Source organism: Mandrillus leucophaeus, unplaced genomic scaffold (genome assembly GCF_000951045.1).
Source record: "Mandrillus leucophaeus isolate KB7577 unplaced genomic scaffold, Mleu.le_1.0 Scaffold830, whole genome shotgun sequence".
NCBI lineage: Eukaryota > Metazoa > Chordata > Mammalia > Primates > Cercopithecidae > Mandrillus > Mandrillus leucophaeus.
In genome coordinates this window covers 53,380-64,871 of record NW_012109031.1, presented here as the reverse complement: position 1 = coordinate 64,871, position 11,492 = coordinate 53,380, and the positions used below count along the sequence as shown (strand labels likewise).

At 36.6% G+C, this 11,492-nt stretch overlaps 1 long non-coding RNA gene across 1 annotated transcript in view; it reads right to left on the bottom strand.

Annotated features, from left to right (window-relative positions):
* The window catches only part of LOC105530571, a 33,907-nt gene extending 23,600 nt beyond the window's left edge, over window positions 1–10,307 (bottom strand). Inside the window, exons 1-2 of the long non-coding RNA XR_001004667.1 lie at window positions 10,180–10,307; window positions 8,190–8,716 (exon numbers count right to left, since the gene is read on the bottom strand). This is a non-coding gene — a long non-coding RNA (uncharacterized LOC105530571). The remainder of the gene's footprint in view (window positions 1–8,189; window positions 8,717–10,179) is intronic.
* Between the last annotated feature and the right edge of the window lie 1,185 nt (window positions 10,308–11,492).

Below are 11,492 nucleotides of genomic sequence, written 5' to 3'. Positions count from 1 at the left end.
TAGTAATTAAAACAGCATGTTGCTGGTGTAAGGATAGACCAATGGAATAGAATAGAGACTCCAGGAACAGACTCACACATATACAATTGCTTGATATATGAGAAGGATGACTACATGGCAGTAGAGCCTTTTGGATAAATGGTGCCTGGGTCAACTGGATATTCCTATATTTCTATGGAATAAAAAAAATATAACTTCCCCCTACCTTACATCATAAACAAAAATTAGTTCCAGGTGGATTGCAGATCTAAATTTGAACAGTAAAACAACAGAACTTTAAAAAATAACCCACAGACCAATAATGAGTAACCAATAACGAGTAACAAGATTGAATCAGTAATAAAAGTCTCTCAGCAAAGAAAAGACAAAGACATGATGGCTTCACTGCTGAATTCTACCAAACTTAGAAAGAACTAATACCAATTCTCCTCAAATTATTCCAAAAACTAGAAGAGGAGGGAATTCTACCTAACTCATTGTATGAAGCCAGCATTATTTGGATATCAAAATCAGACAAGGACACAACAACAAAAAAGAAAACTATAGGTCAATATTCCTGATGTACATAGATGCAAAAATCTTCGACAAAATACTAGGAAACCAGTTCCAACAGCACTTCACAAATATAACACACCATAATCAAGTGAGATTTATTCCAGGGATGACAGGATAGTTCAACATATGGAAGTCAATAAATGTGATATACCACATAAACAGAATGAAGGAAAAATAACGTGATCCTCTCAATAGATGCAGAAAAGGCAGTTGACAAAATTCAACTTCCTTTTATGATAAAACTCTCAACAAATTACATATAGAAGAAACGTACCTCAACAAAATAAAGGCCATACACAAGCCCATTGCTAACATAACATTGAATGGGGAAAAGTTTAAAGTCTTCCGCTAAGAACTGGAATTAGGCAAGGAAGGCCACTTTCACGATGCATATTTAACATAGGACTAGAAGTTCCAGCCAGAGTAATAAGGCCAGAGAAAGAAATAAAAAGCATCTAAACTGGTAAAGAGTAAGTCAAATTGTCCCTCTTCACAGATGACCTGATCTTCTATCTACCAAAACCCAAAGACTCCATCAAAATCCTCTTAGATCTATAAAACAAGTTCAGTAAAGTGGCAGGACAAAAAATCAACATACAAAAATCAGTAGCAGTTCTACACATCAATCACAAACTATCTGGAAAAGAAATCAAGAAAGCAATCTCATTTACAATAGCTACAAAAATAGCTAGAAATAAATTTAACCAAAGAGGGGAAAGACCTTTACCAGGAAAACTATGAAACACTGATGAAAGAAATTGAAAAGGATACAAACAAGTGGAAAGAGATTCAATGCTTATGCATTGGAAAAATTAATATTGCTAAAATAACCATACTACCCAAAGCAATCTACACATTCAATGTGATCTCTACCAAAATATCCCTGTCACCTTTTTACAGAAATAGAAAAAACTTTCAATTTGTATGGAACCAAAAATGAGCCTGAATAAACAAAGGAATGCTGAGCAAAAAAGACAAAACTGGAGGCATCACTGTAGGCTGTTTGTTTTGCTATAAAGGAATACCTGAGACTGGGTAATTTCTAAGGAAAAGAGGTTTATTTTGGCTCACAGTTCTGCAGGCTGTACACAAAACACAGTGCTGGCATCTGCTTCTGGTGAGGGTCTCAGGAAGCTTACAATCAATCATGGCGGAAGGTGATGGGGATCTTGTTTGTCACATAGTGAGAGAGGTAGCAAGAGAGAAAGAGGGGATGAGGTGTCACACTTTTTTACAACCAGATTTTACGTGAACTCACAGAATGAGAACTCACTTTTTACCATGGAGAGGGCACCAAGCCATTCATGAGGGATCTGTCTCTGTGATCCAAACACCTCCTATCAGGCCCACCTCCAACACTGGAGGTCACATTTCAACATGAGATGTGGAGGGGACAAAACATCCAAACCATATCAATCACACTACCTGACTTCAAAACATATTACAAAGCTATAGTAACCAAAATGGCATGATATAGGATTAAAACAGACACATAAACCAATGGAACAAAATAAAGAACTCCCGAATAAACTCATGTATTTAGGGCTGATTGACTTTTGATGAAGGTACCAAGAACATACACTGAGAAAAGGACACCCTCTTCAATAGATAATCCAGGGAAAACAGGATATCCATATGTAGAAGAATGAAACTAGACTCCTATCTCTCATGGTATACAAAAGTCAACTCGAAATGGATTAAAGACATTAAATGCAAGACCCTAAACTATATAACTGCTAGAAGAAAATAGAGGAAATACTCCAGAACATTGGTCTACGTGAGGATTTTATGGTTAAGGACTCAAAAGCACAGGCAAATAGGCAAATAGTATTACATTAAACTAAAAAGCTTCTGCACAGCAAAGGAAGTTATCAACAAAGTTAAGAGATAACCTGTTGAATGGGAGAAAATATTTGCAAAACATTTATCCAACAAGAGACTAATATCGAGGGTATACAGGAACTCAAACAACAGCAAAAAAACACAAACAATCCTGTTAAAAAGTGGACAAAGGATCTAAACAGACATTTCTAAGAAGAAGACATACAAATGGCCAAAAAGTATATGAAAAATTGCTCAACATCACTAATTCTCAGGCAAATGCAAACTAAAATCACAGTGATATATCATCTCACTCCAGTCAGAATGGTTATTTTAAAAAAGAGGAAAAATAACAGATGCTTGAGAGGATGAGGAGAGTTCTCATACACCATTGGTGGGTATGCAAATTAATATAGCCATTATGGGTAACAGTATGGAGATTTCTCAAATAACTAAAAATAGAGCTACCATGTGATCCAGCAATCCCACTACTAAGTATTTATTCAAAGGAAAGAAAACCAGTGTATCAAAAAGATTTATGCACCCTAATGTTTACTGCTGCACTATCACAATAGCAAAGATATGGAATTAACCTAAGAGTCCATCAACTGATGAATGCACAAAGAAAATATTTTATTTATATATATATATACACACACACGCACATATATATAAATGGAATACTACTCAGCCACAAAAATAAGGAAATCATATTATTTGCAGCAATATGGATGAAACTGGATGGAGGTCATTATGTTAAATAGAATATGCCAGACACAGGAAGACAATGATCACATCTTCCGTCATATGTGGGAGCTAAAAACGGTGATTTCATGAAGATAGAGAATAGAATGATAGTTACCAGAGGGTGGGAAAGGGGTGTATGTGCATAGGGTTGTGGGGAAAAAGAGAGGTTGGTTAATGGGTACAAACATATAGTTAAATAGAATAAATAAGTTCTAATGATTAATAGTAGAGCGAGGTGACTATAGTTAATGAGAATGTGTTGTATCTTTCAAAATATCTGGAAGTGAGGAACTGAAATGTCCTCAACACAGATAAATGATAAATGCTTACGGTGATGGATATTCTAAATACTGTGACTTGATCATTATACATTCTGTGTGTGTAACAAAATGTCACATGTACCCCATAAATATGTATATTATGTACCTATAGAAAATAAAAATATATTACACATCCAAAAACAAAATTCTAAACTCTGGGAGAATGTCTTCAGATCTTGTCAATAGGAAAGATTCCTTAGTCAGGTAATGAAAAGCATACCAATAAGGTGGAAAAATGACAAATTGGATGTCATTAAAATTAAAAATTTCTGATTATCAAAAATACCACCAAGACTGCAAAATGTCAAGCCACAGGGATGGAGAAACTTTATGTAATACCTATATTTAACAAAGGGCTTGTTCCCAGAACACATATACATATGTATTCCTACTTACAGATCAACAACAACAACAACAACAACAACAACAATAAATGAGCAAATAGAAAAATGTCTGAACAACTCAAACAGGCAATTCATGAAAGAGCATTTCCATATTTCTGATAAACATATGATAAAGAATTTAATCTCATCATTCATAAGAGAAATGCAAATTCAAATCACAACGTGTTATCGCCACATAGTCACCAAAATGGCTAACAAGAAAAAAGATAGACAATACCAAGTTTGGTCAGAGTGTGGAGCAATTGAAACTTTCATACACTGCTGATAGGAATAATAGATGGTAGAAAGAATTTGGAAAAGTTAACAGTATTCACTAGAGCTAAGCATATCCCTATCCTCTGACCCAGTCATTATATTCCTAAGTATGTACCTAACAGAAGTGTGTACATATAGTCACAAAAGGACAAGTACGTGAATATTCAAATTAGTGCTATTTTTAAAATTTCAAAATTGGAAGCTACTAAAATGCCTTTTAGCAATCAAATGGATGCATAAATGGTGGTATATTCTCATAGAGAAATACTATACAGCAATGAGAATGAACAATCTATACATGCCAGAGATATCACAAACACAATTTTGAGGAAAAAAAATCCAGGTACCAAAGAGTTCATACTATATAATTCCCTTTATGTACAGTTCACAACATGAAGAACAAATGTATGTTGTTGGATGCCAGGAAAAAGGTAATGTTTAGGGGCTGGTAGTGACTGGGACTGCTTCTGAGGACCTGCTTCCCAGGTGGACTGCTTCTGAGATGCTGGTAATATATTATTTCTTCATCTGTGCATTGGTTGCATGTTTGTTTAGCTTATGAAGCTTTATTGAGATGTATACCTGTAGTTGGTGAGCTTTTATGAATTTATACTTCAATTTTAGTCAGTTAAAAGGTTACTTTAAAGGGAAGGAAGTCACCAGAATGCCAATATTCCTGCAACGTAATGAACAAGGAAAGAAAGATATGATGAAGTCAGCATAAGAGTCAGTGCCACAGCATGAAGTGCTTTGTAGGACAGTAAGGACTTCAGATTTTTCTCTAGCTACAATGGCAAGATATTCGATCATTTCAATCAGGGAGGACACAATCTTCTCTATATTTTATATGATTGCTGTGGTTGTTCTGATATGGGATTGCTGTGGCACAAGATAGGAATAAGGAGACAAGATAGAAATCAGGACACAAGATAGGAAACTTCTGCAGTGGTTCAGGTGAGGATGATGGTGGCTCTAATTAGGGTAAGAACATTGAAGATAATGAGAAGATGAGAAGTGATAATAAACTTAAGGCAGAACTTGGGATCTAGGAAGTAGTATGTGGGAGGTGAGGAAAGAGGAATAAGAGATGAATCCTAGGTCTTAAAAATTATTATTATGACTACTATCATTACTTTAAAAATTATTATCCTTATTTAGTTTGTGGCTTGAGTACCTTCACACACATGATGATGTTATATATTTAAAAATGAATAGAAACCATTTCACAAATGATAGGTGTGACATTTTTAAATTTAGAATGAGTGGATATTATAAACAACTTCATATTGAATTCTACAACTTAGATGAAAAGCACAAATTCCTTGAAAATAAAAAACTAACACATAAAGAAATGACAATTTGACAGCCCTGTGACGTCTTTTGATGTGTCAGCTTGGCTGCGTGACAGTCCCTAGTTACTCAATCAAATACTAATCTAGGTGTTGCTGTGAAGGTAGAGTAATTAAAGTCCATTATGAATTGACTTTAAGTAAGGGAGAAAATCCCAGTTTATATAGGCTGGTCTGATTCAATCAGTTGAAAGGCTTTAAAAGCCGAGCTGAAGCTTCCCTGAAGAAATTCTATGTGTGGATTACAGCTTTAGCCCATGACAGAGTTCCAGCAAACCCTCCTGATGTCCTGACCTCTGGATTTTAGACTTGCCTAGCTGCCTTTGCAATCATGTAAATTGAGTCCTTGTGGTAAACCTCTGAAGTACAGTTCTAACTGGTTCTGTTCCTCTCATTGTACCCTGACTGAGGCAATCTGTAATTATTACAGAATTAAAACCCATAGTTTAAAATCTTCCCATTTAGAGTGCCCCAGGTCCGAAAGGATTAACTGGTGAATTATATCACACACTTAAGAAATAAAAATTTCAATCATACATAATTTCTTTCATAAAACAGAGAAAGAGGGAATATTCACCAAGTCTTTTACAGGTTAATGTAGCCCTGATATTCAAATTTGACAAGGATGTTAAATGAAAAGAAAGTTACAGATCGGTATTCCTCAGGAGCATAGAAGCAAAAATCCTTAAGAAAATATCAGTAAATTGAGTCTAGCAATGTATTAAGAGGATTTGTCATAGAATGCAAGGTTTATTTAATATTATCAGTGTAATTCACCAAATTAACTGAATAAAGGAAAAAATTGTATTGTCTCAATAGATGTAGAGAAAGCATTTGACAAAACTCAACACTCATTGAGGATAAAACTCTCTGTGAACTAGGAATAGAAAGGAATTTTCTCTATGTGATGAAGGTCATCTATGAAAAACCTATGGCTAATATTATATTAATTGTGAAATATTTTTCCCCTAGTAGCAGAAACAAGGCAAGTATATCTCAATTTACTACTTCTATTCTAACATTTCCTGGAAGTTCCAGCCAGTGCAATAAGGTAAGAAAACTAAGTACAAGAATGGATTGGAAAGAAGCAGCACAAATGTCTTTACTCTCAAATGGCATAAATGCCCATGTAGAAATTCCTAAGAAACTTATAGAAATATATATTGGAACTAGTATGTAACTTTATCAAGGCCACAGAATACAAGGTCAATATATAGAAATCAATTATATTTCTATATACCATCACCACACAATTGGAAATAAAATTTAGAAATAACTTTATGACAGCATAAGAAGATAAAATGTTAGCAACATATTTAACAAAAATTTGTAAGATTGCTACACTGAAAATTAGAAAACAATCTTGAGAAAAACTAGACAGGACCCAAATAAATGAAGAGATATATGTTCACGTATTGGATAACACACTATTTTAAATGTATCAGTCCTCTTAAATTGATCTATTTATTCCTTGCAATCCTAAAATAAAATCCCAGTTGGCTTTTTTTTTTGAGAAACTAATGGACCAAATTTAAAATTTATATGGAAATTCAAAAAATCTAAAAAAGTTTAAACAATAGTGGAAAATAACAAAATTGTAGGTCTCATACCATCTGGTTTCAATACGTACAATCAAGGTTCATCAGTCAAGAATGTGTGGTTCTGGTGTATGAATACATATATAGATAAATGAAAAACATAAAGAACTCAGAAATAGACCCACATTTATGTCCGAGTGAAAATGTGTAAATGACCAAAACGCATGTGAAATCCTTAATCATGTTATCAGTCAGCGAAATGAAGTTAAAAAGCCCCATGAGATATTATTTCAGACCCACGAAAATGGCTAATATTAAAATTAATGACAAAGCAAGTGTGGCAAGGAGATGGAGCCCCTGGAACTCTCATACAGTGCTAGTATGAATGCAAGGTGGCACAATCAATGTAGAAAACAATTTGATGGTTTCTTATAAAGTTAAACATACAACTATGCTATGACCAAGAAGCTCCACCCCTAAATATTCATTTAAGAGAAATAACATGTTCACAAAAGACTTGTACATAAATATTCATAACAACTTTGTTCAAATAGCTCCAAATGGTAATAACCTAAATGTCCATCTGCAGGTAAATCAATAAATTATGGAAAATTCATACAATGAAATACTGCCTAACATTAAGAAAACTAAAGAAACTATTAAAAAAGCAGGAATTTAATGTGTATCAAGACGCTATGTTTAGAAAATAAGCCAAACACAGCAGAGTACGTTCTGTATGATTCTATTTATATAAATCATATTAAAACGTGCTTAACAACATTATTAGTCAGGGAAATGCAGAATAAGGAAAACTAACCTATGGCAAGGAATCTGAACAGTGCCTTTGGGAGGGGATTAACTAACTGCAAGGGGGCATTGGAAATATTCTAGATCCCCCTTGCACTCAGAGGTTCCAGGGGCTGTTATGATGGGATTATGGTTTCTATTCACCTCTCTCATTGTTCTCAGTTCCTTGTTGAGATAAAATTACACTACCAGAAATCCACATACTTGAATTATCTTACTCACATTAGCCTTAAGGAGATAATGCATTATTGCTGTGCTTTTTCACTTTTACTGACATGGACTGCAAGAATTGGCTATATGAAATCTAAGTCTGCTTTCACCTCGCCCCTTGGTGAATGCCTTCTCTGTGAGTCCCAGGAGTGCTAGAAAAAGTAGCCTTTGTCACACCCATACAGACATGGTGTGTTTTCTCCTCCAAGACTGTTCTTCCAGGTAAGGGAAAACTGTTGTTAGTACCTGTACAGTTGCCAAAGTGGAATTTTCTTTGAAAGTCAGAAGTTAGTTTTCAGGAATTGAAGTGAATCAAAATTGTTGGGGAAAGACTTTTTATGTGTTCCAGACCAGTTTTATCTGGGATAAAATTTTCCAAGTCAGTTTTCTTCATGCCACTGGGATCTTCTGAGGACAAGAGCACCTTGGACAGGTGGGGGTAGGAGGTAACTAAAACTGACAAGCAGACATGGACAATGGATAAATACATGTGTGAGTAACAAACACGAGTGCATAAAGGAAGTTCCAGCAAGAAGGAAATCCAAAGTCCATGTGTTCCAGCTGCTGAACTGAGGTCTAGAAATGTAAAATAACTTGTCTAGTGTTACATAGCCAATACTAGGACCAGTTAGCGGGTTGACAGTGCCCTATTCCTTCCTTGGAACTATCAGATCTCACCTCCCCTTGCTTGCATGGCCAAGGCTTCATTTCTAGGAGGAAAGAGAAATGAATCAGATTGTAAAAACCATTCAACAATTTTTTTGTTTTTTTTTGAGATGGAGTCTTGCTCTGTCGCCCAGGCTGGAGTGCAGTGGCGTGATCTCAGCTCACTGCAGCCTCTGCCTCCCGGGTTCCAGCAATTCTCCAGCCTCAGCCTCCTGGGTAGCTGGGATTACAGGCATGCAACACCACATCCAGCTAATTTTTGTATTTTTAATAGAGACGGGGTTTCACCACCCTCAGGTGACCCATCCGCCTTGGCCTCCCAAAGTGTTGGGATTACAGGCGTGAGCCACCACACCTGGCCAAGAAATATTTATTGAGGCCTCATATGTCTTAGGAACTGTGAGGTGCTGGGCCTATAGCAGTGGTGAATAACACATGGAATTTAAATTCAGCAAGGATAGCAGACATTAAACAAAACAAATGGTTACCTTGATAATTACTTAAGTATAATGGTTACATGTGTCATAAAGGAGTTGTTCAGATTTATAAAAAACATAAAACAGAGGGAACTAACCTCATCTGAAAGAATCTATGAGAGTTAGCCTGAACCTTGTATGGAACATGTAAGTCCATCAGGCAGAGTTCCTGGCTGAGACAGCAGCATGTGTGAAGGCTGGGAGGGAAGAAGGAACTTGGCACATATCAGTAGTAGAGAGACCAGGGCCTGTTAAGCCAAGCCCAGGGAGAGGAGTGTTGCGTGGACTGGACTTATGGGAACAGCCAAACAATTAGAACTTTACTGGTCAATGTTAAAGAGTTCAACTATTTTTTCTAAGTGTAACAGGAAGCCATTGAAGGAAGGACAGCGGGCAGGATAACACAATTGCCTTTGTTATTTTTTAAAGATCATTTTGGCAGTGTGGTGTTTAGCTTATAGAGGATTGGGAGTTGAAGACCAGTTAAGAGGTTCTTACGGTTAGTCTGAGTGAGAGATGATGGTACCTGAATGAAGGTAGCAACAGTGAAATGGAGAAAAGTAAATGGAAGATATAGAGGAGATATCAGGTGGAATTGTTAAGCTCACAATATCAGCTCTGATCATTCTAACAATTCCCCAGGTCTGGGACCCATAATAACATCTTAACAGTCAACATTATAGCACAATTAAGAAATATAGTTATGTCTGCCTTATTCTAGGGTACAGCCTGCTGCCTGAGGTGTTAAGTATTTCTTTTTTTTTTTTTTTTTTTTAAGCCCAGCATCCATCCAGGTCATTTTCAGCTAGCACAACTGTATGCCCTGACAGATGCTTCAAATATGTAGCTGACACTGCAGGTGTTGTCTCAACTTGCCTGGATCTAAAACCAGTGACAAATGAGCTTGTAGCAAATATGTGTAATCTTTTCCCTTGCTTTCCAGTACTCTTCGCACATTGTCACTGTGTAAGGACTATTTTACAGACTTGTATTCCTTCTCCCCAAGGTAGAACCCAGAAAGTAAATCTCACAGTCTGTTTTGCAGTCAGGGTGCGCCCTGTGATGGAGGCCCTACCAGTCAGAGCTAAGCTCTGGAAAGGAACAATTGGAAGAGGGTCTCCTTGCAGAAGACATTTTGCTGGCAGGGGTGGTGGCTCCCTTTTGCTGCTAGCCGAAGATGCAAGGACGTGTTCCTGGCATGATGCAGCAATGGTGGAGCAGTCGCTGTGGCAGTAGAGCTTCCTCACCAGGCTAGTTTTGTGGTGTGGTTTTTGGATATTTCTCCTATATGCTTAGCCTCAAGCCTCGTTCTGAGGCTTTTCCGAGAGTTCTATAATCTACCCAATAATATTTTGGTAAACCCCTTTTCTGTTAAACAGCCAGAGTGAGCTTTTGTTGTTTGTAATTAATATCCTGAGATGATACAAAACTAAATGCTATTAATTACACAGTATTAGCCTGCTCTTTAAATTCTACTGAAGCAACATCATGATATTGTAGTGCTTGGAAGAGTGACCAAATAGGAAGAAATAGGTCTAATCAAAACTTTTGTTCATACTTGGCTTACATATGGGTTATGCCAAACATTTATCAACATATAAGAGAAATGTATGTCCCTATAACATTCCAAATAAACTCTTTCATAGGCCTTCTCATAGATGAATTTTTGAGACCATCTGCTAAAAATTAAACTATAACAAAGTAAAAAATGTGAATGCCTCTGAATTACTGGTGAAACTTTCCTGCCCCATCGTCTTTGGTGTGTAAGAATCTGTAAAATTTCCCAAGAAGTCCATGAGCAGGTGGAAGAGTGGCCTAGGTGGGGAACCAAGGCATAAACAATTCCTGAAGCCAATGAGAGACTTGAGTCTTGCCACCTCCAACCCCATGGAAGGAGCTCCCTGGAGCATCACTGACTCAGGACTTCTAGCCTCTGCTATGACACCTCCAGTGACAAGGAGGGAACTGCTCTGTGGTTCAGAGCAGAATTCTCCGAAAGTAACAGAAGTCACTGGGAAGCACATTTCAGTCCAACCAAGGAAATAGTTTCTAAGTAATTTCATTAATAATAAATCTGGTTGCCTCCCTTGTATAGAGCACTCTATTGTGGACAGACTTCAAGCAGAGGCTGAAAGACCATCAGGAGATATTTTAGAGCAGATTTCCGCTCAATATGTGCTTCTGATACCGTGATCCCTTTTCTTATCTGAGATTTTTTTTCTGTTTGACTTCCCTTTAGAGCCTCCATCATTTCCCTCTATTTATTTCCCTCTCTCTGTAGGACAACCTCCATATTTATTTCTCTCTATTTATTTCCCTCTCTCTGTAGGACAACCTCCATATT